This window comes from Sminthopsis crassicaudata, chromosome 6 (assembly GCF_048593235.1).
Source record: "Sminthopsis crassicaudata isolate SCR6 chromosome 6, ASM4859323v1, whole genome shotgun sequence".
Lineage (NCBI taxonomy): Eukaryota > Metazoa > Chordata > Mammalia > Dasyuromorphia > Dasyuridae > Sminthopsis > Sminthopsis crassicaudata.
Genome location: NC_133622.1, coordinates 60,252,397 through 60,279,993, shown reverse-complemented (window position 1 = coordinate 60,279,993; position 27,597 = coordinate 60,252,397). Strand labels below are relative to the sequence as shown.

At 32.9% G+C, this 27,597-nt stretch overlaps 1 long non-coding RNA gene across 1 annotated transcript in view; it reads left to right on the top strand.

Moving 5' to 3' along the window:
* Positions 1–27,597, top strand: part of LOC141546508 (uncharacterized) — a 71,367-nt gene that overhangs the window by 31,124 nt on the left and 12,646 nt on the right. The window contains exon 3 of the long non-coding RNA XR_012483317.1: positions 25,448–25,511. This is a non-coding gene — a long non-coding RNA (uncharacterized LOC141546508). The remainder of the gene's footprint in view (positions 1–25,447; positions 25,512–27,597) is intronic.

Genomic DNA, 27,597 nt, shown 5'->3' with positions numbered 1-27,597 from the left:
TACTCTTTTGTGCTTTTAATTGTAATTGGATTTTGTCAAAGGATTTTTCTGCACCTATTAAGATAATCATATGAGTTTTGTTAGTTTGGTTACTGATATGGCCAATTATTCTAATAGTTTTCCTAATATCAAACCAGTCCTGCATTGCTGGTACAAATCCTACTTGGTCATGGTATTATACTGGGGATAATTTGCTCTAATCTCTGTGCTAATATTTCATTTAGGTTTTTTGCATCAATATTCATTAAGAAAATAAGATAATTTTCTTTCTCTATTTTGACCCTACTTGTTTTAGATATCAGCATCACATTTCTGTCATTAAAGCAAATTAGTAGGAGTTCTTGTTTCTCTATTTTTTTTCCAAATAGTTTGCATACTATTGCAATTAATTGTTCTTTATGTGTTTGATAAAATCAATATGTAAATCCATCTGGCCCAGGAGATTTTTATTAGGGAGCTGATTGATAGCTTGATCAATTAATTTTTCTAAGATGGGACTATTTAAATAATTTGTTTTCTCTTCTGTTATGGTGGGAAAGCTATATTTTTGTAAGTATTCCTTTATTTCACTTAGATTATCACATTTGTTGACATATAGTTAGGCAAAATAACTCCTTATTATTGCTCTAATTTCCTCTTCATTGCTGGAAAGGGAAAGGATTCTGTTTTCATTTTTGATACTATTTTATTTTCTTCTTTCCTTTTTCTAATCAAATTAACTAAAAGTGTATCCATTTTATTTTCAAAAAAACAATTTTTAGTTTTGCTTATTCATTCAATAATTTTCTTACTTTCAATTTTATTAATCTTCCCTTTTATTTTCAGTTACAGATTTGGCATTTAATTGGGAGTTTTTTTATTTGTTTTTGTTTCTAACTTATTTAGTTGCATGCTCAATTCATTGATCTTCTCTTTCTTTATTTTATGCAAGCAAGCATCTATAAATGTAAAATTTCCCCTAAGTATTGCTTTGGCTGCATCCCATAAATTTTGGTATGTCATCTCATTATCATTATCATGGATAAAATTATCAATTGTGTTTATGATTTGTTGTTTCACCTACTCATTCTTTAGAATTAGATTATTTATTTTTCAATTAATTGTTGGTCTCCCCTGGCCTTTTAGTGCATGTAATTTTTATTCCATCATGATCTGGAAAAAATTGCATTTATTATTTCTGTTTTTCTGCATTTGATTTTGAGGTTTTTCACCCTAATAAATGCTCTATCTTTGGTTTCACATGCAAAACATGCCCAACAGTCAAATCACTGTTACCATAAATTGTACAGATTCCATGTAACACTGAAAAAAAAGTATATTCCTTTTTGTATCTATTCAATTATCTTCAAAGGTCTATCATATCTGATTTTTCTAGTATTCTATTTATCTCCATAAATTCTTTCTTGCTTATTTTGTGGTTCAATTTATCTAGTTTTGAAAGAGTAAGTTTGAGATCCTCCACTAACATAATTGTCCTGTCTAATTCTTCTTGTGGTTCTCAGCTTCTCCTCTAGAAACTTGAATGCCATACTACTTAATGCACATATGTTCAGCATTGATATTACTTCATTATTTATGATACACTTTAGCAAGATGCAGTTTCCTTCCTTATATCTTTTAACTAGATCTATTTTTGCTTTTGCATGATCAGAGCTCAGGATCACTATCTGAGTCTGGAAATGACATATTTCTTTCATGTAAATATGTTAAAATAATAAATTTCTCATTGCTAAATAATGAAACACCAAAGCTGTGAAAATACTGTTTCCTGAAAATCTGCTTATTGAAAATCAGAACACATTTTTCTCATAGAAACATCAATTATAAAGGGTGTTCTGGTTAGGTTTTATAATATAGAAAAAAATTTCTCTTCATCTCCACCCAAAATTCCCCCAAATGCCACCAATTCTGGAGTCAACAAGGAAAAAAGAATTTTTTTTCAATATGTACAATTTAGTTTTTAGTATTTGAACTTGTTACTGTATTACAAACAAATACAATATATATATATATATATATATATATATATATATATATATATATATATATATATATATATATATATATATATTCTTTCATAGCCATATATGTGAAACATTCACATGTATACATATAGATCTGTTTGTATTTGTATAAAACTTCTCTCCATTACACAGGAAATTTTTTAAATATATTGACTTTATTTCTTACATTTTCTTTAAAAAAACATTTTTTAATGAAACTTACTAACCAAAATTATGCTCATGTATTAAAGTAGTATATAAATTCAAAAGGAGCTATTGTTATGATATTCCTGTTGGTCAATCAATCAATAAACATTTATTACAAAACTACTATATTCCAGGAATTGTGTTAATGGGACTACAAAAAGTGGCAACAAAACAGTCTCTGATCCAATAGAGTTCACAATACAATTGTAAATATTAACAATAATAATTCAATTTGTTACTTTATGGTTTTGACTTTTTATTACAATAACCTATGAGCTATCATTTTACTCCTATTTTTATGTTATTAATCCACTGTACAAAAGTAAAGGGTAAATAATGCAATAGTTGGTAATACATACATATACATATATATATATATATATATATATATATATATATATATATATATATATATATATATATATATATATATACATATATATATATATATATATATATATATATTATATATTTTTGGAATGTTTCAACACCAAAGTATTGCATGAGCCTTAGGGCCATGTTATAGTAGCTCATGCTGTCTAGCTTTGCTTTCAGAAAGGAAAGGAAAAAAAAAAAATTAATGTGCCCCTGCAAAATGCTCTATCTTTGGTTTCACATGCAAAACATGCCCAACAGTCAAATCACTGTTACCATCCTCAAATTGCAAATTGAATAGCAGGGCCCTAGGCTGTGTATGTGATTAATGTCTTCTTTCCATGCATAGAAATAAATAATAAGTGTAGAGGAGAGCCCTTTTATATAAAATACAGTTTTATAACAGGGGCTAATTCTACATTCCTATGGCAAAATCGGCTCTGATCCAAAGACTTGAATCATTTGGCCTCAGCAGCTTGTAAAATGTGTGTCTTGATGGGCAGGGATGGAAGATAGAGATTCCTTCCCCAAAAAAAAAAAAAAAACAAAACTGTATATATTAATGCTGAGGAGTTGAACCAAGGAAAATTTTAGTCGCATCTCTGACTCCACTATCTCAGTAGACTTATGCATAGTTAGTGATGGAAACATATCAAACATATCTTCAATTCATCATATCCATTTTTCTCTTAGTTTTTATCTTTCTTTGTGCCAAACTCATAGGATGATTGATTGGTACTTAAGCAAATCACAAATCTCTCTATATTTCAATTTTCTCATCTATAAAGTATAATCATACTCTATAATCTTAGATTATTTTCCTATATGTGATTTGTTTAAATAATCAGACAGAAAAGATGGAAAATCTAATTAATCACAAAAATTCAAAGTTCAAAGGATACTTTTCAGTCAGTACAAATACAAGAAAGAAATTCTCATAAAAAACATATTGTACAAATAATCACCTAGCCTCTGCTCAATGAACTCCATTGAGGAAAAACCCAACATCTTTTGGACAGCCATACTATCTTAACAGATACAGAATTTCAAGATGATGAAAAAAGGAAACTGGATTCTTCAAGAGATCATCAAGGAAAACTTGCCCAATATTTTAGAAACAGAGGCTGAAATAGATATTGAAAAAGTCCATTGAATGACTTTCAGAAAAAGATCTCACTAAGGAAACCATCAAGGAACATCGTTGCAAAACTCCAGAACTATATTCGCAAGGAAAAATTACTGCAAGCTGTTGGACAAAAGCAATTAAAGTATCTCAGAACAACAGTCAAGATTACTCAGGATCTGGCAGCATATACAATAAAGGATCTCAGGGCACCAAATATTCTGGATGGCAAAATGTTACAACCAAGATTTAACTACCCAGCATGACTCAGTATCATCTTTCAGGGGAGGAGATGGATCTTCAATGAAGTAAGAAACTTTCAATCATTTCTACTGAAAACAAAACAAAACAAAACAAAACAAAACAAAACAAAAAAAAAATGTAAAACTAAATAGATAATTTATTTTTCAGACACAGGACTAAAGAAAAGTATAAAAAATTAAACAAGGAGAAAATATATAGTATTTAAAAGTTAAACTGTTTACATCCCTAGATGGGAAAATTATATCTGTAACTCTTGAGAATTATATCTGTTATTGGGGCAGTTAAAAGAGACATACATGAATTGTGGGCATGATTATGAATGGACTCTGAATTGATGATATCAAAGAAAAAGACTTTAAAGTGTGGAAAATGATCTGTACTGGGAGAAGAGAAAATAGAATAATGGAATTAGATCACAAAAAGTAGCACAAAAGGCTTATTACATAAGAGGGAATGAAGGGAGGGAAATGAGCATTGTCTGAAGCTTGATCTCATCAGTTTTGGCTCAAAGAGGGAATAATTTAATCATTCAATTGGGTATAGAAATTTATCTCATCCTATGAAGAAATTTATCTCACCCTATAAAGGAGGAGAATGAATAAAGAAAAGATAGGGTTTGGATAGAAGGGAAAGGAGAAACACAAGGAGAAAAAGGAAGCTATGATAAGATAGGGCAGGTATTGGGTGGAGTGGGATAAAAAACAAAACACTACTAAGGAGGGGCGGGGTAGAAAGAGAAAACAAAAGTATACAAATGGAAGAAAATAGAATGGAGGGAAATTTGAGGTTGGTAATCACAACTAATCATAACTATGGGTGGGAATGGGATGAACGCTCTCATAAAATGGAATGGAATAACAGAGTAGATGAAAAATAGAATCCTATAATATATCTACAAAAAAAAAAAAAAAAAACATTTGATATAGAGAGATACATACCAAATAAATGTAAAAGGCTGGAACAAAATTATTCATCAAAGCATAATAAAGCAAAAAAAAAAAAAAAAAAAGTAGGTATAGCCATTCTTATCTCAGTTAAAGCAAAAGTAAAACTAGTTTCTGATTTAAAAAAGATAAAGAATGAAAGTACATGTTGATAAAGTTTACCATAAACAATGAAATATAATGATATTAAATGTGCATGCATGAAGTAGTAGAGCAGCCAAATTTCTAGAGATGTTAAGTCATTTAGAAGAAGAAATAAAAAATAAAACAGTATTAGTAGGGGGGTATAAAACTTCCACTCTCAGAATCAGACAACAAAATCTAACAAAAAAAATAAACAGGAAATAAATTGGGGAGGTATTAGGTTCCTAGAAAACCTAACTATGACAAAACTGTAGAGAAAATATACCTTTTTCTTTGCAATATAGGGCACATACACAAAAGTTGACCAATATTGGGGCAAAAAAACCCCTCACAATCAAATGCATAAAAGTAGAAATAGTAAATGTTTTCTTTAAAAATCATGATGTAGTAAAAATAAAGGACCAGATAAAGATGGACTAAAAATCAACTGAAAATTAAATAATCTATTTCCAAAGAATGGCTACATCAAACAAGAAATCCCAGAAAGAAAACCAAATTTCATTCGAGATAATGACAATAATGAGGCAATATACCAAAACCTATGGGATGCAGCCAAAGCAGTTCTGAGGGGAAATTTTTATATCTCTAAATAGTTATATGAATAAAACGGAGAAAGAGAAGAATAATGAATTGGGAATGCAAATAATAAGAAGAAAACTAGAAAAAGAACAAAATAATAACCTTCAATTAAAAGCCAAAATGGAAATTCTTAAACTCAAAGGAGTGATTAATAAAAGTGAAACTAAAAAAATAAAAACTATTGAACTCATTAATAAAATTAACAGATGATTTTGAGAAAAAAATACATAAAACTGGCTAAATTGATTAGGAAAAAGAAAAGAAAAAAAAAAAAAACATTATCTGCATCAAAAATGAAAAGGGTGAATTAAAGCATTAATTAGAAGCTGTTTTGCCCAACTATATTGCAGAAATTATGACAACTTACCAGAAATGGGTTAATATTTAGAAAAAATAAATTGCCTAGATTAACAGAAGAGAACATAAATTACTTAAATCATCCCACTACAGAAAAATAAATTGAATAAGACATTAATGAATTTGCTAAGATGTCTCGAGGGGCAGATGGATTAACAAAGGAATTCTATCAAATGTTTAAAGAAAAATAAATTTAAAAACTTTATAATTTTTTTAGAAAAAAATGATTAAAGAAGGAGTTCTGTTAAATTCCTTCTATGACACAAATATGATAGTGATACCTAAATCAGGAAGAGCCGAAACAAAGAAAGAAAATTGCAGAGCAATCTCCCTAATGAATACTGATGCAAAATTTTAAAATAAAATATTAGCAAAGACATTATAGCAAATAATCCACTATGACCCTGTGGGGTTAATGCCAGGAATGTAGGGTTCAGTATCAGGAAAGCTATTATCATAATTGACCATTTCAATAACAAAACCAACAGAAATCATAACATAATCTCAATAGATGTTGAAATCTTTTGACAGTCATTCATATTAAAAACATAAAAGAGCATGCTAAATCCAAGCTAGCTCTCTGGAGGCCTCAGGATCAGCCAAAGTCAGGATAAGTAAAAGGCCTTGGTCTTCAGGGAAAGGAGTCAAAGAAACAGGCAAACTTCCAGGAATTTTGCCAAAGATGTCTTCTTGATTTTGGAGTCCAGAATCTTCAGGTGAAAGAACTAAAAAGAAGATGATCATGCCCTCCGTGACTTCTCAAGAAGAGACATGAAAAAAAAAAAAAAAAAAAAAAAAAGGAAGTGAGGAGTCAAGCAAGATATTGTTAGTGGGTTTCTGGCCTGAAGGGTCTTATTAAAAACAGGTATACATGAACCCATCAGCATGGGAAGTATTACACAAACACATAGCAATAAAGCACAGGCTAGCTGTGATGACTCTCCCCAAAGTTCAATGTGGTGTAACAAACATGAATTATACATGCAAGTTGTGATGTAACAAAAAATATGAATCAACATAGTGTTATAAAAGATTTCCAGAAGTCTTAGAAGAAAAATATGTACATAACAATCAAGCATATGCCTCCTTCAGCTACCAAGAGATAATCAAAACCAGTCTATTATCCATTACTTCACATGTCAGGGAATCCAATGATCCCCACAAGTTTTAGAAATCCTGCACCAGTATTTTTATATGTTAGAGAATCCAATGATTCCTGCAGATTTTGAAGTCTTGCAACAGTCTTATCATGTCTCAGAGAACCCAATGATTCCTTAGGGTTTTCAAGTCCTATAAAAATCTTATGTCTCAGGGATTCCAATAATTCCTGAGGGTTTTGAAGTCCTACATCAGTCTCATTAACAATTTTTTATGTCCATGAGTCAATTGCCATAACTGCTATGCTCTTGCAGTGGTGGGAATAGTCAGTGATGGAACCACCCAATGTTTCTTAGGTTTTCAACTTCGTTTCAATGATCTGCTCCATCTCTCTCAAATAGACAATGTGAATATGGCTCCTTGGCACCTATCTGATTCCTTCTCCATCTTAGAGATACAAGCAAACCCTCTCCCCCAAGCAATTGACCTATCTGGTCCCTTCCATTCACCACTTTCTGGAACTCTCCATATCACCTGGCGATTATCTAAAGATAGTGGAGCTGCTCGCACTGAACACTGCCCTTCCAGTGGGTTATAAAACCTATTTGCCAGAGCTGTGCATTTTTGTCAAAAATCAAGAATTTGATAGTATAAAAAGCTAAATTAGAAGTTCTCAAGGGTTACCCATGGCTCCCCATTTCTTTTGTTTTTGGAGGAACATCTTAGCATCTCTACTTCTTTTCTGTACTATTGCCTTTCCTTGAGGATTAAAGGGTATGCCAGTGGTGTGTAAAATCTTATACTGAGCACAAAAGTGTTCAAAATGTTTAGAAGTTTATTTTTATTGCTTGTGGCAGACCCATAATTACAAATGTTTGTATAAGGAATTCAGTGACCACTTGGGCTGTCTCTTTTGCTTCTGGTATTGCAAAAGTAACTCCTGAAAGGGTGTTTACTACAACATGGATAAAAGACAGATGACCAAAAGATTTATAATGGGACACATCCATTTGCCAAATTGCATTGGGTCTCAAACTATGAGAGTTCTTCCCTAGAGGGAGTGTAGGAGCATGGAAAGGAAGGCAGGCTGGACAGACTTACTATGCTCCTAGCTTCCTCTCTTGTTATTCCAAATTGTAAATATAAAGCTCGAGCAGCCTGATGATATTTACAATGGGATTCTTGGGCTTCCTGAAATAAAGGAGTATTGACCAACATAGTTAGAAGGCTATGTGCCTTTGAATTACCATCAAAAATAGTATCTGGAAGTCAACTATGAGAGTGGACATACAAGATATACATCTTACCTGGATGCTTTCTCACTTGCTCTTGAAGTTCCTTAAAGAACTGATATATATTGGATGCTACACATTTTATTTGGGCTGTGGCAATTCTTTGTAGCACACCTACTGAATAGGTGGAATCAGATATTATATTTATATCTCCCAGATAATAAGTAAAAGCTGGAATGATTGCATACACTTCATTCTGCTGAGTGGATTGAAAAGGATTTCTGACTACTCTATGGGTAAGTCATGAGAGCATACAGCACAAATGTTAAGTCTGAATGCATCTGTAAAGAGAGTTGGTCCTTTAAGAGGAATTTTGGAAACCTTATAGTCAAGAATCCATCACCAATTTTGTTATAGTCTGGTTATCTTTAATGGAGACTTGTGTGTAAAATTTGGAGCTGTGGCAAAATTTGCCACTCTGGGTGGTTTCACAGCATATATTAAATTGTGCATTAGTATAGAAGGTGTATATCTTGTCAGGTCTTATCCCAGATAATTGTTGTGCTCGCTTAATGGTCTTTAATAAAATTCTAGCCAAAAGTACTGGGTAAGGAGTAAGGCTTTGGTCTGGTTGTGCTGGAAGGTTCATCCACTCTATCACAATGTCTCCTTGATGAAGAACTGCTGTGGGTGCCTCTTATGTAGCAAAAACTGTTAATTCCAAAGGTTTTTTGAGTGACTCAACCACATTGGATAAAGCCAATTCAACTTCTCTCAAAGCCTCTTGAGCTTCTTTTGTAAGCTTGTGTGGTGAGTTTAAAGCATTGTCCCCCCCTTAAAATGTCATATAATGGTTGCAATTGATAGGTAGTCAAGCCTAACACTGGACACATCCACTGGATAACTCCTATCAGTTTCTGAAAGTCATTTAAGGTGTTTAGCTTCTGTGTTCTTAAGCAAAGTTTTTTTGAACTGTAAGCACCTTAGGGTATATTTCATATCTTAATGTTGAAAAGGAGCATGTCTTTGAATTTTTTCTGGAGCTATATGCAATTTGTAGTTCCTTAGTATTTCTATGGTCTTCTGAAGACATGCTTCTAACATTTGTTCCTTAGGTGCACATCCCAATATATCAGCAGCAACATACATTTGACATATAGTAGGGCTGTTTTTCATTCCCTGTGGCAAAACTGTCCATTCATATCTTTTATAAGGCTAAGCTAAGTTAACACTGGATACTGAAAAGGCAAATCTTTTCATATCCTCCTTATCTAGAGGGATAAAATAGAAACAATCCTTAATGGCTATAACCCAAAGAGGTTATTCTTTAGGCAATTGAGTAGGAGATGGAAGTCCAGGCTGAAGAGTTCCCATAGTTTCTTAAATCAGTTAACATCCTCTATTTTCCAGATTTCTTTCTTACAACAAATACAGAGGAATTCCAAGGACTTAGTAAGTGTCCTTGGTCAAGTTGCTCTTGTACTATATCTAATAAGCCTGAATTTTATCACTAGCTAAGGGCCACTGTTCTATCACACTGGTATCTCAGTTTTCCACTGAATATGAATAGGCAAAAGTATTGGTAGGCCTTCACCAGCAACTTTGCCTAAAAAAGCAAAGTACTCATTTTTACTAATTATTGTAAAATGTCTCTTCTCCACAGATTGATGGGGATTTTTTCAACTATCAAAAGATCTCCTGTTTCATCTTCAAAAGTCCTTCTCAAAGATGTAGCACTAATTTCAGTTGCTATTAATGCTCCTACACCAGACATGTAGATATCTGCCTTAATCTTTAGCCAGTGACTGTACCAATTGACACCTCTAATGACTGTACAATCAGCACTCATGTCTCTAATGATATGCCATTTACTTTGAAAATAGGCATAGGTCAGTCAGGTGTCACAGCTGCTGTGTAGAATATTCCTGGATTCTGTTGCTTAGAGTCAGAATCTGAGCAACTATCACCAGATTGCTTATTAGGAGTCTGTATCAATAAAGCTGATGCTACTACTTCTCCTGGTTGATAAGTCACACATTGTCTACCTGTATTAGTGACTGGGATATTATCTAGACATTCCCCAGTTTCCCACATAAGTGTATGGATGGACTCTATTTTGTAAGTACTCTCAGTATGTGAAATGGTCAAGCCTACTGTGCCTGGAGGCAAGGGATCCATAGACCAGAGAGGGACAGATTTCACTTCTCCAGGAGGTATTTTAGTAGTCCCAGCTGCATACAACTCTATTCTCCCCAATTATAATCCCTTTCTCCCAACAGATTGCTTCTTGGATGATCGGTCATGTTTGAGTACTGAACTTCTAAATGCTCTCTGGATGTAGCATCAGTTGACATAATGCCTCTGGTATTTGTTTGTTTGTTTTGTGCCCTGGGGCTGGCCCCTCATTTCATTTCCCTGAATTACATTCTGATACCCAATGGAAGGCTCTGTTGCATTTTGGACATGGGGTTTTGTGCCTTGTTCTCCCATCCTGTCTTCTCACTCTATTCTATACCAACATTGAGCTTTCAGTAGTCCTACTTTACGACACTGAAAGCATTGATGAGTCTCTCTAGAAGTCCCTTGCCTAAAGGGGCCCTATCTTCCCAATTTGGATCTTGGGAAGTTTGCATCATAGCCTTGGTATAAAAGATATTTGTGTCCACTGTGGCACAGTGTCTCATAATCTCCTCTAAAGGAGCATCCTTGTGTAGTCCAAGTATAAGTCTTTTACAAACCTCATTTGCATTTTCTTTATTAAGTTGCCTTATAATAATTTCTGTTGCTGCAGTTTCACCAATAGTTCATATGACAGCTGTCTGTAGACATCCCACAAAATCAGCAAAGGGTTCATTTGCCCCTTGTGCTATTTTTGTGAAGGCTTCACTCTTATTGTGTTTACTGAGGATAAAAGCCATGCTTTAATAGCAGCAGCAGCAATTTGTTCATATGCTGCTATGGGGTAATTAATGTAAACTGAAATGTCTGCATAAGAACCTACACTTGCTAGTTGATCATAGGTGATTGGAGTATTAACTCCACTTTGACTACTTCATTGGGTTTGTGTCCTACAGAGTTCACTAAATTCAGAAAGCCACAACAAGTTTTGTCCAGATTCTAAGCATGTCCTTGCTATATATTTCCAATCACTAGGGGTTAAAATTTCATAAGCCAAATTCTCTAATAACATCTTAACATAAGATGATGTAGCCCCATAAAGTGTGCAAGCCTTTTTTAGGTCTTTGATTATTTCTAGATCAAAAGGAGTGTATCTTCTCCTTTCTTGACCTGAAGAGTTAAGCTGTTCAATAACAGGATATATTTCTATTCTCATATCAGCTGTATTCTGCCATTCCTCTTTTGCTTTAAGTATTGCCTTTTGTAATTAAGTCTTAGGAGGGGGTGATTTCTGGGGCGGGGGGGGGGGAAGGTGCTGGTGATATCACTGTCCCTCCTATTCCTCCTCCCTCCACTCACAAAGGTGAAGTTGATGGGGGAGAGTCAAGGACTTGCTCTGATGTAGGTGGAGTTGAAGCTGGGCTGTGAGAATGAGAATCACATTCTTTAAGTTTACTTAATTCCCCATGTCCTCTGGTGAGATTTCCACTAATCTCTCCCTTCTTTTCCTCTTTCTCCTCACATTTTCTTATCTGTATGGTATTAAAACTTTTTCTTTTTTCTAGAACTTGCTGGATTCTTTAAGGCCAATTGTATTAAGTTGTATATATAGAATATTTCTTTAGAAATTGAATCTCGACCTTTATCATTGCAATATTCACATAGTTGATCTCCTACTAGTTTCCAATTATCTGCCTTTATTTCTTCTTTTTAGAAGAACCAAAGACACATGCATTCTAATGTATCCACAAGTCCACCAATCTGCTCCCAAGTTACAATCAAACCTTGCCTCTTTATCAGTCAGAGTATGCTTCCTGTAGATCTCCCTTGGGGTGAGATTGGGGTGGGGGTGGGGGAGAATCTTTTCCTAATATCTGTCCCATTTCAGATAGAAAATGAGAGTTACTAGTTTAGCTCTTAACAAAATAAGTTCTCTGTCTATTAAAATGCTCACCCTATTTCCTGGTCACAGGGACTTGTTCAGTGAAATTAGGGTCCTTGATTCACACTTTGGACACCAAAATGTTAAATCCAAGCTAGCTGTCTAGAGGCTTTAGCATCAGCCAGAGTCAGTATAAGTAAAAATCCATGGTCTTTAGGGGGAGGAGTGAAAGGGACAGGCAAACTGCCAGAAGTTTTGCCAAAGATCTCTTCTGAATTCTGGAGTCTAAAATTTCCATCTTTGTTCTCCTTGTTCTTCCACCTCTCTCACTCTACCCTCTAATCCTTGCCTACCATTATCTTAACATCAAACAGTGAGCCAGTACCAAACAATGAAAAGAGCCATTTATCTAAAACATATGCTAATAGAGTCATTGAGTCATAGCAAATAGGTAATTAGCCTTTAAGTGCTTGGTTGTCTGATTCAAGTACACTTTTTCATAGTTTCAGCCCTTTACAAAAGTTATAAAAGAGAACATTCCTTAAAATATTAAGCAGTAGCTATCTAAAACTTACAATAAGCATTGTTTGTAATGAAGAGAAGCTGGACAAATTTCCAATCAGATCAGGGATAAAACAAAGATGTCAATTTTTACTACTATTATTCAACATTGTATTAGATATGTTGGCTTTAGCAATAAGAAATGAAAAAGAAATTTAAAGGAATAGAAGTGACAATGAGGAAATAAAAATATTACTCTTTGTAAATGATATGATGATATAGAGAATCCTAGAAAAATCATTAAAAAAAGGATATGAACAGATAATTTTCAGATGATGAAATTAAAGCTATCCAACTGCTGAAATATATTTTATATAATTAGAAAAAAATAACAAAATTTATCTGGACATAAAAAAGTCAAGAATATTAAGGGAATTATTGAAAAATAATACAAAGACAGGTTATTTAGCAGTACCAGACCTAAAACTATATTATAAAGCAGCAGTCATCAAAAGTATTTGGTACTGGCTAATTAACAGAATGGTGGATTAGTGGAATAGAATAGATGTACATGACATGACAATCAATTACTATAGCAAGCTTCTGGGACTAAAAACTCATTATTTAACAACAATTGCTGAGAAGACTTAAAAATAATATGTCAGAAATTCAACATAGACCTACATATCATACCTTATACCAAAATGATATCAAAATTGGTGCATGATTTGGGCATAAAGGATGATACCATAACCCAAATTAAGAGAGCAAGGGATAATTTACCTAACAGAACTTTAGAGAAGGGGATAATTTATGACAAGAAAAATTAAAGAACATTGTGAAATACAAAATGAACAACTTTGATTACATTAAATTAAAAATTGTTTTACACAAACAAAACCAACAAAGAATATTAAAAGGGAAGTATAAAGCTGGAAAATAATTTTAACAGTCAGTGTTTCTGATAAAGGTCTCATTTCCAAAATATACAGAGAATTGTGTCAACTATGTAAAAAAAATAAGTTATTTTTCAATTGAAAAATGTTCAAAGGATATGAACAATTTCCATATGACAAAATTAAAGTCAGTTAGAATCACCTATAATCACATTAAAAATATCACCTCTTATCTCTCAGATTTGCCAAGATGACAGGAAATGATAATGACATTGTCATAAAAATGAAATTATGAATATGTTCATTTTAGAAAATCCTATGTTTTACATGAACTGATGCTGAGTGAATACATTGTACACAATAACAGCAAGAATGTGAGATGATCAACTGTGAAAGATATAGTTTTTCTCAGTGGTTCAGTGATCCAAAGCAGTCCCAAAAGACTTTGAGCAGAAAATACCATCAAATTCCAGAAACATAACTGTGGAAATTGAATCTACACATGTTATATTCACTTTTTTTTCTGTTTTTTTTTTTTCCCACTTCCATGTTTTTTTTTCCTCTTTTATTGTGATTTTTCTTTCCCAACATGATTCATAAAGCAACTTATAATACAAACAGATAAATAAAAATAATTTTTTTTTGGTAAAATGAGCAGCTGTCCAAGTGTGGAGTGGCTGAATAAATTGTGATATATGAAGGTGATGAGATATTATTGTTCTATAAAGAATGATAAAAAATTTGACTTTAAAAAGGCCTGGGAACATTTACATGAACCAATGGTGAGCAAAACAAGCAGAACAAAGGATACATTGTACAATGTAAGTTCAAGAAAGTACAATGATCAAGTATGAAAGACTTGATTCTTCTCATTGCTTCAGTGATTCAAAGCAATCCCAATAAACTTTGATACAAAATATCCTCTACATCCAAAAAAAGAATGATGGAGATTGAATCTAAATCAACACATGGTATGTTTACTTCTTTTTAAATTTTTTTTCTCTCCCAAGATTCTCTTTCTTTCCATAGAATCTCTTGTTCTGATTTTTCTCTCCCATCATAATTCATAAAACAATGTTTTAAAATAATTAAATAAAAATTTAAAAACAAAGAATTTTGAAGCAATTTCTCTGATGAAGGCCTTGTTTCTCAAATGTATAGGGAGCCAAAGCAAATTTATTTTTTAAAAATAGACATTCCCCAATTAATATAAAAAATATGATCTATGAACAAAGCACTATAAAATCATGCAAACTTTTTGACATAAAAATATCACTATTAGACGTATCCCAAAAGAGATTTTAAAAAATTACTATATGTACAAAAATATTTATAGCAGCTCTTTTATCAGGGTAAACAATTGGAAACTGAAGGGCTGTCCTTCAATTGGGTAATGGCTGAACAAACCATGTGATTATGATGTTATCCTATTGTGTACAGGATAAGAGCAGATGCTCTCAAAAAAATCTGGAAAGTTCTTCATGAGTTCATGCAAAATGAAAGGTATTGTGTACAAAGTAATAGCCATGTTTTTGGATGATCAACTATAACTATTATTCTCAGTAGTACAATGGTACAAAGTGCTACTTATACTCAGAGGAAAAACTGATACTGTCTGAATACAGATAGAATCATAGTTTTGTTTTGTTTTGTTTTTACTTTATTTTTTTCTTGAGAATTTTTTTGGGGGTGGGTGTTAGGATTCTTACAAGGTGCTAAGACACTGGAATGGATATAATTATTTAATTTAGCATGGTACTTAACAATTCTCTAGTTCAGTCATGTATTTACTAGAATTCCATGAGATTCACACCTTTAAGAGAGCATATAGAAGGACAAGCTCACTCTCTGGGAGGAGATTCATAACTAGGATTGATTTCTAGGAGCTCCCACAAGCCCACTGTAACCCACAATCCCACTCTCAAAGGCAGAGTTTGATTCATTCCCACATCTACCTTCATGCTGGCTGGAGACATGGGGAGGAGGAGAGGCTGAAGCTGGATGGAGACATTCTGACAAGAGCTCATCGGGGAACCAAGGAGAGAGATAAGCCTCTATTAAAGCTAGCTAGACCCCAGGAAAAGATTCAAGACTTTGAAGACAATAAAGGATCTAGACTTTAAATCCTGGCTGCATTTTGGGATTATTGAACTGAACTGAAGCCAAGGCTGCTTCCACAAGCACCCCAAGAAATCTGCCCTGAAGAGAATGATTACAATCTAGAGAAACAGAATATCACATTTTGACACCCAACATGGGGCAAACAGGATCCTTATTTCAATGGAAAAGCTTCTGATTGTGATCCAGTGGAAAAGTCTCTCTGACCCAGAAATTAGGGTGAGTATAACAAAGAAACTTTGTTAAAGAGCTAAAGTAGAATTTCAACAAAATTGGGCAAATTTTTAGAAAATAGCCTTCTCTTCCCCTTCAAAGAAAATGTTTAGAGAGCATTGTCAAGGTTATGAAAAATCAGGAATTGATTATAATTTTGGAGGAGATCATTGAACTTTTAAAACCTGTGCAATGTATATCTCCTTGGTTCTCTATGGAAAAAGAACTGCATCTAGATGAATGGAAATTAGTAGGAGAGCAACTAGGTGAACACTACAGGTGGGGATCTGCTTTATTTTACAACATGACTTTTACAGAAAAGTTTTGCTTAACTTCACCTATGTGTTCTTAATAGGGAGAGGGAGGTAAGAACAGAGGGGTGAGAATATGGAACTCAAAAGTTTTCAAAATAAATGTAAAAAAGATGTTTTTCCATGTAACTAGGAAAAATAAAATATCTATAAAAAAGGGAAAAAAAAAACACCAAGAAAAATTGTTTATTCTATTTTCTTAAGTTTCTCCTGCTCAGTTCAGGTCATTTTGAGCTCTGGCATTGCTTTGCAGTGTCAAAGGACTTACAGTAATTTATTCTTACTTGGCCTTCCTCCCTTCATTACATTTATTTTCTTTTAAAAAAAATATAGATTTATTGATGCTTCTGTTCTCTATCCACATTGGTTTCAATCAAATTTTTGTTTTTTCTCTTAATTAGGATTATTTCTATTTGTTTCTTCATTATCCCATTCTTTATAATAGCTTTTTTTTTTTTTTTTTTTTTCCCTTAGGGAAATTTTCCTGAGCATTTTACTGTCTGAGATTTTCCTAATATTTTTTTCTGAATGCTTTAAAATTTACTTTCCACATATGTAAGACAATTGAAAATTATGACCAAATTTCTACTTCACCATTCCAAACTCTAAGAATTCGCCAAGGTGTCCCTTATGTTTATCTCTAGCAACTAGACTGATTCCATTAGTGATTGATTCAACATAGAATTTCTCCTTCTTGTTTCCTCTACCATTAAATGATGAAATTATGACTGAGGAAAATTAATTCATTAAATACTCTGCTTTTAGTCACTCTGTCACTGTGAAGCTACTTAGTCTTTTTGTCACTTGGCTGGCCTCTTAGCAAAGGAGTGCTGTTTGTTATGATGTATTCTTGGAATTCCATTTGGAAGGGAGGCATAATTTTTAAAAAGTTAGTCTTTTCTATCTCCAGTTCTTTTTAATTTAAAGCTATTTTCATTATAATTGTAAGAAAAATGGCAAATACATTCTTTTTTGTAAATTTTATTTATAAATTTTTTGACATTATATATGCATGAGTAATTTTTTTTATAACATTATCCCTTGTATTCATTTTTCCAAATTATCCCCTCCCTCCCCCCGATGACAGGCAATCCCATATATTTTACATGTGTTACAATATAACCTAGATACAATATATGTGTATAAATACCATTTTCTTGTTGCACATTAAGTATTAGATTCCAAAGGTATAAGTAGCCTGGGTAGATAGACAGTAGTGCTAACAATTTACATTCACTTCCCAGTGTTCCTTCTCTGGGTGTAGTTGTTTCTGTCCACCATTGATCAATTGGAAGTGAGTTGGATCTTCTTTATGTTGAAGATATCCCCTTCCATCAGAATACATCTTCATACAACATTGAAGTGTACAGCGATCTTCTGGTTCTATTCATTTCATACAGCATCAGTTGATGTAAGTCTTTCCAAGCTTCTCTGTATTCCTCCTGCTGGTTATTTCTTACAGAACAATAATATTCCATAACCTTCATATACCATAATTTACCCAACCATTCTCCAATTGATAGACATTCATTCATCTTCCAGTTTCTAACCACTACAAAAAGAGCTGCCACAAATATTTTGGCACATACAGGTCCCTTTCCCCTCCTCAGTATTTCTTTGGGATATAAGCCTAATAGCAGCACTGCTGGATCAAAGGGTATGCACAGTTTGATAACTTTTGGGGCATAGTTCCAAATTGCTCTCCAGAATGGCTGGATTCTTTCACAACTCCACCAACAATGTATTAGTGTCCCAGTTTTCCCACATCCCCTCCAACATTTATCATTATTTGTTCCTGTCATCTTAGCCAATCTGACAGGTGTGTAGTGGTATCTCAGAGTTGTCTTAATGTGCATTTCTCTGATCAGTAGTGATTTGGAACACTCTTTCATATGAGTGGATATAATTTCAATATCATCATCTGAGAACTGTCTGTTCATATCCTTTGACCATTTATCAATTGGAGAATGGTTTGATTTCTTATAAATTAGGGTCAGTTCTCTATATATTTTGGAAATAAGACCTTTATCGGAACCTTTAACTGTAAAAATATTTTCCCAATTTGTTACTTCCCTTCTAATCTTGTTTGCATTAGTATTGTTTGTACAGAAACTTTTTTAGTTTGATATAATCAAAATCTTCTATGGCAGATACATTCTTAAAAGACTTTGTTTGGCATACTCTATATCAGGCCAGGTATCTGCCAACCGTATGTTGTAAGTCATGATCCAGATTCCAATCTCCTTCTCAGACTTTCCCTTCTTAGCCAGCTGTTCACTTCAAATTATTTTTTTTCTTTTTTTCACCCTTTTCCTTCAGTGAATCAGCAGTGAAAAAAACAAAAAAAAATGTTGTTATGGTCTTCAGATTCTTGTCCAATATTTCACAATGGTTGACAATTTTATTACTTTAGAAACTTTTTTGCTATGTCTAGAGATTCCATTTATACTCATATAGCAAATTATAAGTGAATAATTGTCATGTGTTTCAATAAGTCTTGAGAGATTCTTCACTATGCCTTGAACAAATATCTCACAAAGATCACTAACTTGTTTATTGTGGTTTCAGGTAGAAAAATCATTGCCCCAGTATCTCTGAATAGGCAATCTTCAACTTTTATGTTTATTATATTTTTCTGCTGCCTCCCTAGTGCATGATCTCTCACCCAATAATTTCTCAGCCTCTACTCTACTAATTTTCAGAAAACAAATAGCTTCTTCCTTCTCATAAGGTCTTGCTTTCTGATTTATACAGGAAGAGCCTCAAATCTAGTTTGTTTTTTTCAGTCTAATTGTAAAAGTGGTCTTTTAAAAAACTAATTGTTCTTTTAATGTTCCCATTCTGATAAGGATTAATTCCATATCAACCAAGTCATCAACACATACTCATAAAATAATATTTACCAAGTATTGGTAAAGAGAAGAGATGTGAAGAAGAAAAAGATGTGAAACTTCTTTTGATGAAGAAAGGCCTATGGAAAAAAAATATATTGCTCTCAGAAATCTTAGATTCTATCAGTGATAGCATGTGTATTTATAATCACAAGTATAAATATATACATATATTATTAAATAAAATGAATATAAATATAATTGCAAGGTAATAAAGTATGAAATAGTTAGATAGGGATGATACTGTGAGTTGTAAGGAACCATAAACTCTTCAAATAGAAAATGGTACTTGACTTACATCTTGAAAGAAAGTCAATGTTTTCTTTTAATTGTATTTTATTTTTTCAATTACGTATAACGATAGTTTTCTCCATTCATTTCTGTGGGATTTTGATTTCCAAATTTTTCTTCCTCTTCCCTTCCTTAGCCCTTCTCCAAGACAGTAAGCAATCTAATATAGGTTATACAAGGCATAATCACATATTTCCACATTAGTCAAATTATTAAAGAAGAGTCAGAACAAAAGGGAAAAACATACAAATAAATAAGTGAAAATAATATGATTTGATCTATATTCAGACTTTATAATTCTTTCTTTGGAAGTTGATGGCATTTTCCATCGTAGTTCTTTTGGAATTATCTCAAATCATTTTTTGCTGAGAAGAGCCAAGTCTATCACAGCTGATCATCACACAATATTGCTTTTGCTGTGTACAATATTCTCCTGGTTCTGCTCCTTTCATGAACCATCAGTTCATGGGAGTTTTTAACAGGTTTTTCTGAAATTCATCTGCTCATCATTTCTTATAGAAAAAATAGTATCCCTTGCATTCATGTACTATAACTTGTTCAATCATTCCCCAATTGATGGTCATACCCTCTGTTTCCAATTCTTTGCCACTACAGAAAGAGTTGCTATGTACTTTTGTACATATATGCCATTTTCTCTTTTGAATGATCTCTTTGAGATACAGACCTAGGAGTGGTATTGCTGGAACAAAGGACATACAGAATTGTATAGCCCTTTGGCCATAATAACAAATTGCTTTACAGAATGGTTGGATCAGTTCACAATTCCACCAACAATGCATATAGTATTTCAGTTTTCCCACATCTTCTTCAAAATTTATCAGAAAATGAAAATTTTTGAGGCAGAGATAAGAAGAGATTGAACTCTAGGCATCAAGGATATCTAGTTTGAATGAATACAAATGAGAGACAGGGTGCATGGAATACACACAGAAGAGTTTAACTTAATTAGGGTAAAAGAATGTAGTGATGCACAATTAGTTCGGAAAGATAGGTTGAGGCTATATTGTGAAAGACTCTAAAAGCCAAAGTACAGATCTTATATTTTTTATAAGGATGAATAAGGTGGTATTGGAGTTTGTTGATTAGGGAGCTAATCAACATCAACATCAATATCTTAGTCACATGAAAATCACATTGGATGTGCTACAGAGGGTAGGACAGAAAAGAGAGAGAAAGCAGAAAGACCAATTAGAAAGTAATCCAACAAATTTGGAAAGAAGTAATGAAGACTTATAATAAGGAGGTATCTGTGAGTAAAGAGAAAGTATTAAATGAAAGATGATGTGAAGGTGAATAGAGGAATGTTTGGACTGGATATGTGGAATATGTAACATATTAAGGATAATGCCAAAATTGTGAAAATGAGAGACTGAAAAAAGAACTATGATGGATTATATTACAATTATCAAGAAATATGATTGCTTAGCCATTATCACAATCTTTGGAAGACTATGAAAAGTAGAAAAATTGGAGAAGCGTTATTCCAATTTAAAGAAAGAAAAGAAACAAAGAAAAGAAAACAAAGTTGTGTGCACCATAGGTCATTTGCATCTATTCGTAAAACGCTATTCAATAAATCACTTTTCAAAGTGCAATGATCAATTCTCCAACAGAAGGAAGCCATAATCTTTAAAAGAAAACATAATTGCATCAGGAACAAATTTCCTTTCTTTGGCAGGTTTATCAAACTTATTGATGAAAGATATACTAAAGATAATCACCTTTTATACCTTTTTGCTTTTGCAAAATGTTTGATAAAGTATTTTTATATTATTTTTGATAATTTGATGTGGGCTGCCATTAAATAGATTAACTTAGAATTGTTTGAATATGTAGGTACAAAAGTGGGGTTAATGACGACTTGATTTCATTTGAAAGAAGGTCTTGATTAGAGTATCCCAAAAATCTTTGGTTGGCAATTTATTATTTAATATTGTTCTTATTGGTTTAGATAAAGATCTAAATAGTACCCTCACCAAATTTAGAAAAAAAAAACAAAGTAGGAAGTTTAGATACCAAACAGTATGACAAAGATATATTACAAAGAAATTTCAAAGGGTAAGACATTGAGACTTATTTAACAAAATGATTTTTAAAAGACATCAAAGTTAAAATCGAATATTTGATTTCAATAACTCCACTTCATAAGGAATAATGAGATGTAAGTTCACCTAAAATAATCTGGGAATTTTAATCAATTGTATGCCTTGTAGAAATCAATGTTCAATGAAACTAACTCAACCTTAAGCTGAAATAAGTCTAAAGCCAAATAATTCCACAATATCCTGCCTTGCTCAAGCCATAAATAGAATATTAAATTAATTCCTCTGTATTCTTTAGGAAAGAGATTGATAAGATGAAGAACATTTCATGCGAAGAAGTATTACTAGATTGCCAAGTTCCTTAAGAAAAAGTCATATGAGATGCAGAGAAGAACCTAGAGGTTTTAAATTGGAAAACAAAGGACTTCGTGATTAGAAGGATGATAGTTTTGGGTAAATATTCAAAGAGTTAGCTGTGAGAAATGATTTTCTTAACTTCAAAAAGAAAAAAGTTCAGGGTAGCTTTCTGGAGGTTCTTCAAATGGGCCTTGGTCTCAGCAGGATGTTCACCAAAAAGAACATGCTTTGTCATGCTTGATCAGTACTGATGAACTCATGCCATGGGAATAAATGTTTTTTTTGTTTGAGCTAATCCTTTTTCCTGAACTATTATTGAATTGGTCATTATGTATTGGTTTCGTAAAAAGGATACTCAAATGTCTCAAAATAAGTTGTTTTCCTTAGGGAGAGGTAATGGAGTGTTTATTTTAGGCATATTTTTATTTAGGCATATTTTAGATATGCTTTTACAACTTAAAAATATGTCAATAAACACTATATATGACAACATGTTTAAAGTTCTATGCTTTACATCTTTAAAAATAAATATATCTAAAATGTTCCCCCTTTCCTCACACACACACACACAAAAAATCTATTGACCTCCAGAATACTCTTGTAGTCTCATCAATGATGCCTTATCACCTGCCTCAAAGTTTTACTTTCTACCCAGATTCTCTACCACAGTACTCAGTTTGATATTAATGCTGACAACCCTCTGAAACTTGAAATATACATTTTCTTAATCTTCCCTACTCTAAAGCTATCTTTTACTTTCTATTTCTTATATATACTGTCACATCCACAATTTGGACTTCATCATGTTACAGAAATATATTGTCTCCAAGATTCAGGATTACAAGATTCTATTCTCTAATTATTACCTCCTTTTATATTCTTTTCTCATACTTCCTCAATCACAGTTAAACCATTCTTCAATGGGAGGTCTTGTCCCTTGACTTTTTGTCTTTTAATTTATTTTCCTTAATTTGACTTCATCTACAATTATATTCTACTTTGAGTAGAAAGTAAGAGTCATTTACCCAAAATGCTTCCATATTTTCTCCTTCCATTTTTTTAATGTCTCCTATCTTTATCATTGTTTTGAAATTTATTTTTAAAAGATCAAATAACGGCATACTTATCTAAGGATTTTTTTTTTCAGTCTTCATCCTTAACATCTACATAGTATTTACAAATTTTGGTTAGATTCTTCTTCTGTATGCCCTTATGATGTGCCATCCCATACATGTTCCTCAATCTTTCTCTTTTCCCTTTCCTAGCTACCCATTTACTTCCATAGCACTTTATAGTAGATATTCAACAAGGATTTGTTCTCAGAATTGATAAAGGCTCTCCTTCATGTACCGGGTCAAGGATTTCTTTCTAGACAATACCCTGAATTATTACAGTTTATTAAAAGTATCTTAATGTGTCATTGGCTGAATATTTTCCTGATCGTAGAGATATGAAACTACTATCTAAGATCCTAGGATAATAATATAACATATTTTAGACCTGGGTAGTACTTTCAGAGGAATCAGGAATCAACATGGCAACTGGGAAGACAAGTGAATTTATGGTAATTAAGATTTCTTGACATTCATGATTATAGGAAAATCATTTTCTCTCTCTAAGCCTTAATTTCCTTATCTGTCAAGTGAAGCAAAATAGTACCTGTAGTGTCTAATAGAACTATTATGAAGGTTTAAATGAAGTAGTACAGGTAAGGTAAAAATGCCAGTTGTTATTACTTCTCTACCTCTACCCCACCCCATCCAACCCCAAAGTATTTAAGGTAAAGGTTTTCAAAAAATATTATGCTGTTTATGGTTCTGAGTTTCTCTCTCTCTCTCTCTCTCTCTCTCTCTCTCTCTCTCTCTCTCTCTCTTCTCTCTCTCTCTCTCTCTCTCTCTCTCTCTCTCTCTCTCTCTCGGTGTGTCTGTCTCTCTTTTCCTCTGTCTCTCGTCCTCTTTACTCCCATTTTTCTCAATGGGGGTACACAAAAATATATGTTAATGTCATATTATTTTTACACTTTTAATACTCATTCTTCACCCACCATTTTTGTTATGTCTGTCTCCTATCCTCTCATTTATCATGAGGTAGACTGAAAATTCACTCTTACTCTCTGAACTTCTCTTCTTTTATTCCTTCCTAACCATCATCACTATCCCCTACCCAGATTAAACAGACAAAAAAGGTCTCTGCCCTAAAGTCATTCCTCCAGATCTAGGTAACTATTTATAATGTGTATCTGCTAGACCTAAATTCAATCAGTTTTAACTCTTTGGATTTCTTCTCTTATTCCTCCATTCATAAAACTTTGACCTCTCTATTGTCTCTTCCATGCTTACAATGAGTTTCTGAGAGGATAACTGCTATTGTATTTGCTTCTATTTGTATCCCCAGTAATTAGAACAGTGACTGGCACATGTTAAGTGAATAAATATTCTATCTATCTATCTATTATCTATTTATCTACCTAGCACTAAATAAGATTAGTACTTCTATCTATAAGTAGTGTGGGAAAGTTGGAGAGCAGCAAGTAATATAATTACTTCAATAGTCCATTTCATTTTTCTGAAATGTTATTTCCAGGTATTTTTTTTAAAATGGAGTTTATGGTAACTGACATTTATAATATGGGTACTTTAAGGTTTATAAAACAATTTTGATCAAACAAATTATGGTGCTCTGGGCAGCTTTCTAAGATTATACATTGCAGATAAGTTGTTTACTTTGCATTTGTAGAGGGGGAATTCCTCATTCTGGGATTTCTCCATATAAGTGAAATCGTAGGCCTAGTCCCATATCTTGGAAAAATTGGTATACATCATTTTATTTGATTCTCACAATTCTGAAGAGTAAGCAATATTATTAGCCCCATTTAAAGAAAAGAAATTAGAGCAATTAATTATAAGAGGGAGACCCAAAGATAGGGATAGCCATGTATAGCCATGTATAAGATAAGTTATATTATTGTATTTATCTGGAAGAAAGGCAGAATAAACAACTCTAATCTCTCTTCTCCCTAACCATTTTCTAAGAAGCACTTTCATTTCTGCCTAAAAGGTAAGGATGAAGTTTGGACCAAAGGTCACCTGACTTTCATCAGAAACAATCTAGGAGATATATTCAGTTCAATCCAGCTTCTCAGCACCTTGTCATTATTGGTAAGGGAGGGGAACTCTAAGCTATAAATAAAAAGCTTGACACCTTTTCCCCTATCAGTTTTGCAGTGAACACACATAATGAATAGAAAAGAAACTCATTTTGGTATAGGGGTTACATAAGTAACTTTTCAAGAGCTATACAGCTAACAAATCTCTTAGGAGGACTTTGAATACAAATTTCCCAGACTTCAAGGCTAGCTCTTGATACCTTATGTATTTTTTGCTCAGGCTTGGTATAATAATAAAACATTTATCATAATACCTGGTACATAATGACACTATAAAATTATTATTAGTAGTAATAATAATATTCTACTTCTAGGTTTAGAGCTGTCTGTTAGTTATATCAGCTGAAGATATTCTTTGCCTTAAAGATATAGCTACATGTAAGTTACACAATTTACTCTTAAACAAAAGGAGGGAGGGAGGGAAATGTGGTAAAAATAGACTACATTAATGTGCATCATATTTAGCAACTAAAGCCTTTCTAAGCCAGGCTGAGACAAAATTTTTAAAGGACATATTTCAATTTTTCTCCAAACTAACCTAAAAAAAATTCTCTAGAAAAGAGTCATGTTGCATTTTTATGTATCCAAGGGATATTTCAAATGAAGTGACTCTTAAAGGAGCTTCATTGAAAGTAAAATGTGAGAGGTCATAGCTTTAACTTATCTGATTAATGAGCTATTGAGATATCAGTGAGTTGTGTAACCAGTTTATGTCAGCCCTCAGTTCTGCAGCTTTATCCTTTTGTTCTCTTGAGATTCATTCATTCAGTAGATCAATCAACATGTGAAATACATAATGCTACATACTAGGCATTTAAATCCCAAATGAAATTTTGATCATAATCTTCAACTGCCTATAGGTTTTCTTTCCCTAAATTCCCTACTACCACCTTAACTTCATTACTACCTAAATTAGAGTATTATTTTAACTTAAAATTTACTTTTTCTTCACTATTTTTGTCAGAACCACCATCATTCACTTAATGTCCTGTGTTGAGAGCTTTCTGGTTATCTTTCATTTTCTTTCTCCCTCCACTTTTTATGTATAATCAGTTATATTCCTAGCAAATATGTTTCTACTATCTTAAGAATCTGTTTTCTAGCTCTTTCTTTTTGCTGTTCTCAGATAATCATAGAATAAGAAAAAGAAGGGACTTATAGACTCCTACCCTCTCATTTTCCAAATGATGAAACTAAGGGAGAGAGAGATCTTTCTGACACCCAGTTCAGTAGCCTATTAAATACTTTGTGATACCCTTTCATTATATGTGAGAAAGCAGATTCAGAGAGATGAGGCTATATATGGCATAGCAGATTCTAAACATGGCAGCAGTAGAACTGGGATTTGAACAGAAATATACTGATTTTATTATCTTAACACATCTTCCTACCTCTTTTCTGAATTTCTATCAATCAATCATATGCTTGCCACAATGGTTTTTTGTGCATAGCGTTAATCATTGCATTTCTCAATTCAAAAATTTATAATGGCTTCCTATCTATTATTACTCAGTCATTGCAGTCATGCCCAACTTTTCATGACCCTATTTAGAGTTATCTTGGCAAAGATACTACAGTAATTTGGCATTTTCTTCTCTAGTTCCTTACAGATGAGGAAACTGAGGCAAACTGAGTGACTTACTCAAAGTCAGGCAGTATCTGTGATTGGGCTGGATGCCAGATTTTCTTAATAGGTAGATGTTTCAGTGGATTGAGTGCCAGACTGGAGTCAAGAAGATTCATCTTCTTGAATTCAAATCTGTCCTTATATACTTTCTAGTTATTTAACTCCAGGGAAGTTACTCAGCTCTATTTATCTCAGTTTCTTCATCTGTAAAAGGAGTTGGACAAGCCATTTCCTTGTGTATTTGAAACAAAATTAATTTGAAAATTTGAAATCAAATTAACCATTCCAGTGTATTTGCCCCCAAAAACCCAAATTAGTGTTTTCCCAGGAGTAGAATGTGACTATTAAGCAACTAACATCCTGACTGTATATCTTCTTGAATCAGAGTTACTGTATGAAAAACTGAGCCCACTTTACTATTCAGAAGAGGAAGAAGCTGTATCAGAATTGGAGAACATTTAAGCATCTGTAATGCTGAGGTTAGAATAAACATGAAGCAAAGAGAGGAAACAAAATGAAATAGAGGGAAGGCAGAACTTTGGGAGAGAAGGGAGTGATATCTGAGAATGATTTCCTTTGCTCTATAAGCCATAGAGAGTAGAAGATGTAGGCCAAAAGAAATCCTAAAAGCAGGTCTTTGCACCAACTTGTCCTCCTCAATCAGACAGAATTTTTACTTGTCTATTCTCATAAAATACTGTTTTGTTGCCCAAATATTTCCAGTAAACTGATTTTTGCCTTAACCACCAAAAGGTTAGGGGTTAATGAGAGAAAGATATAAATGTAAGGTTAAAAAAGAACCAAACCTCTGCTTCTGTGTAATAAATTTTTCCTAAC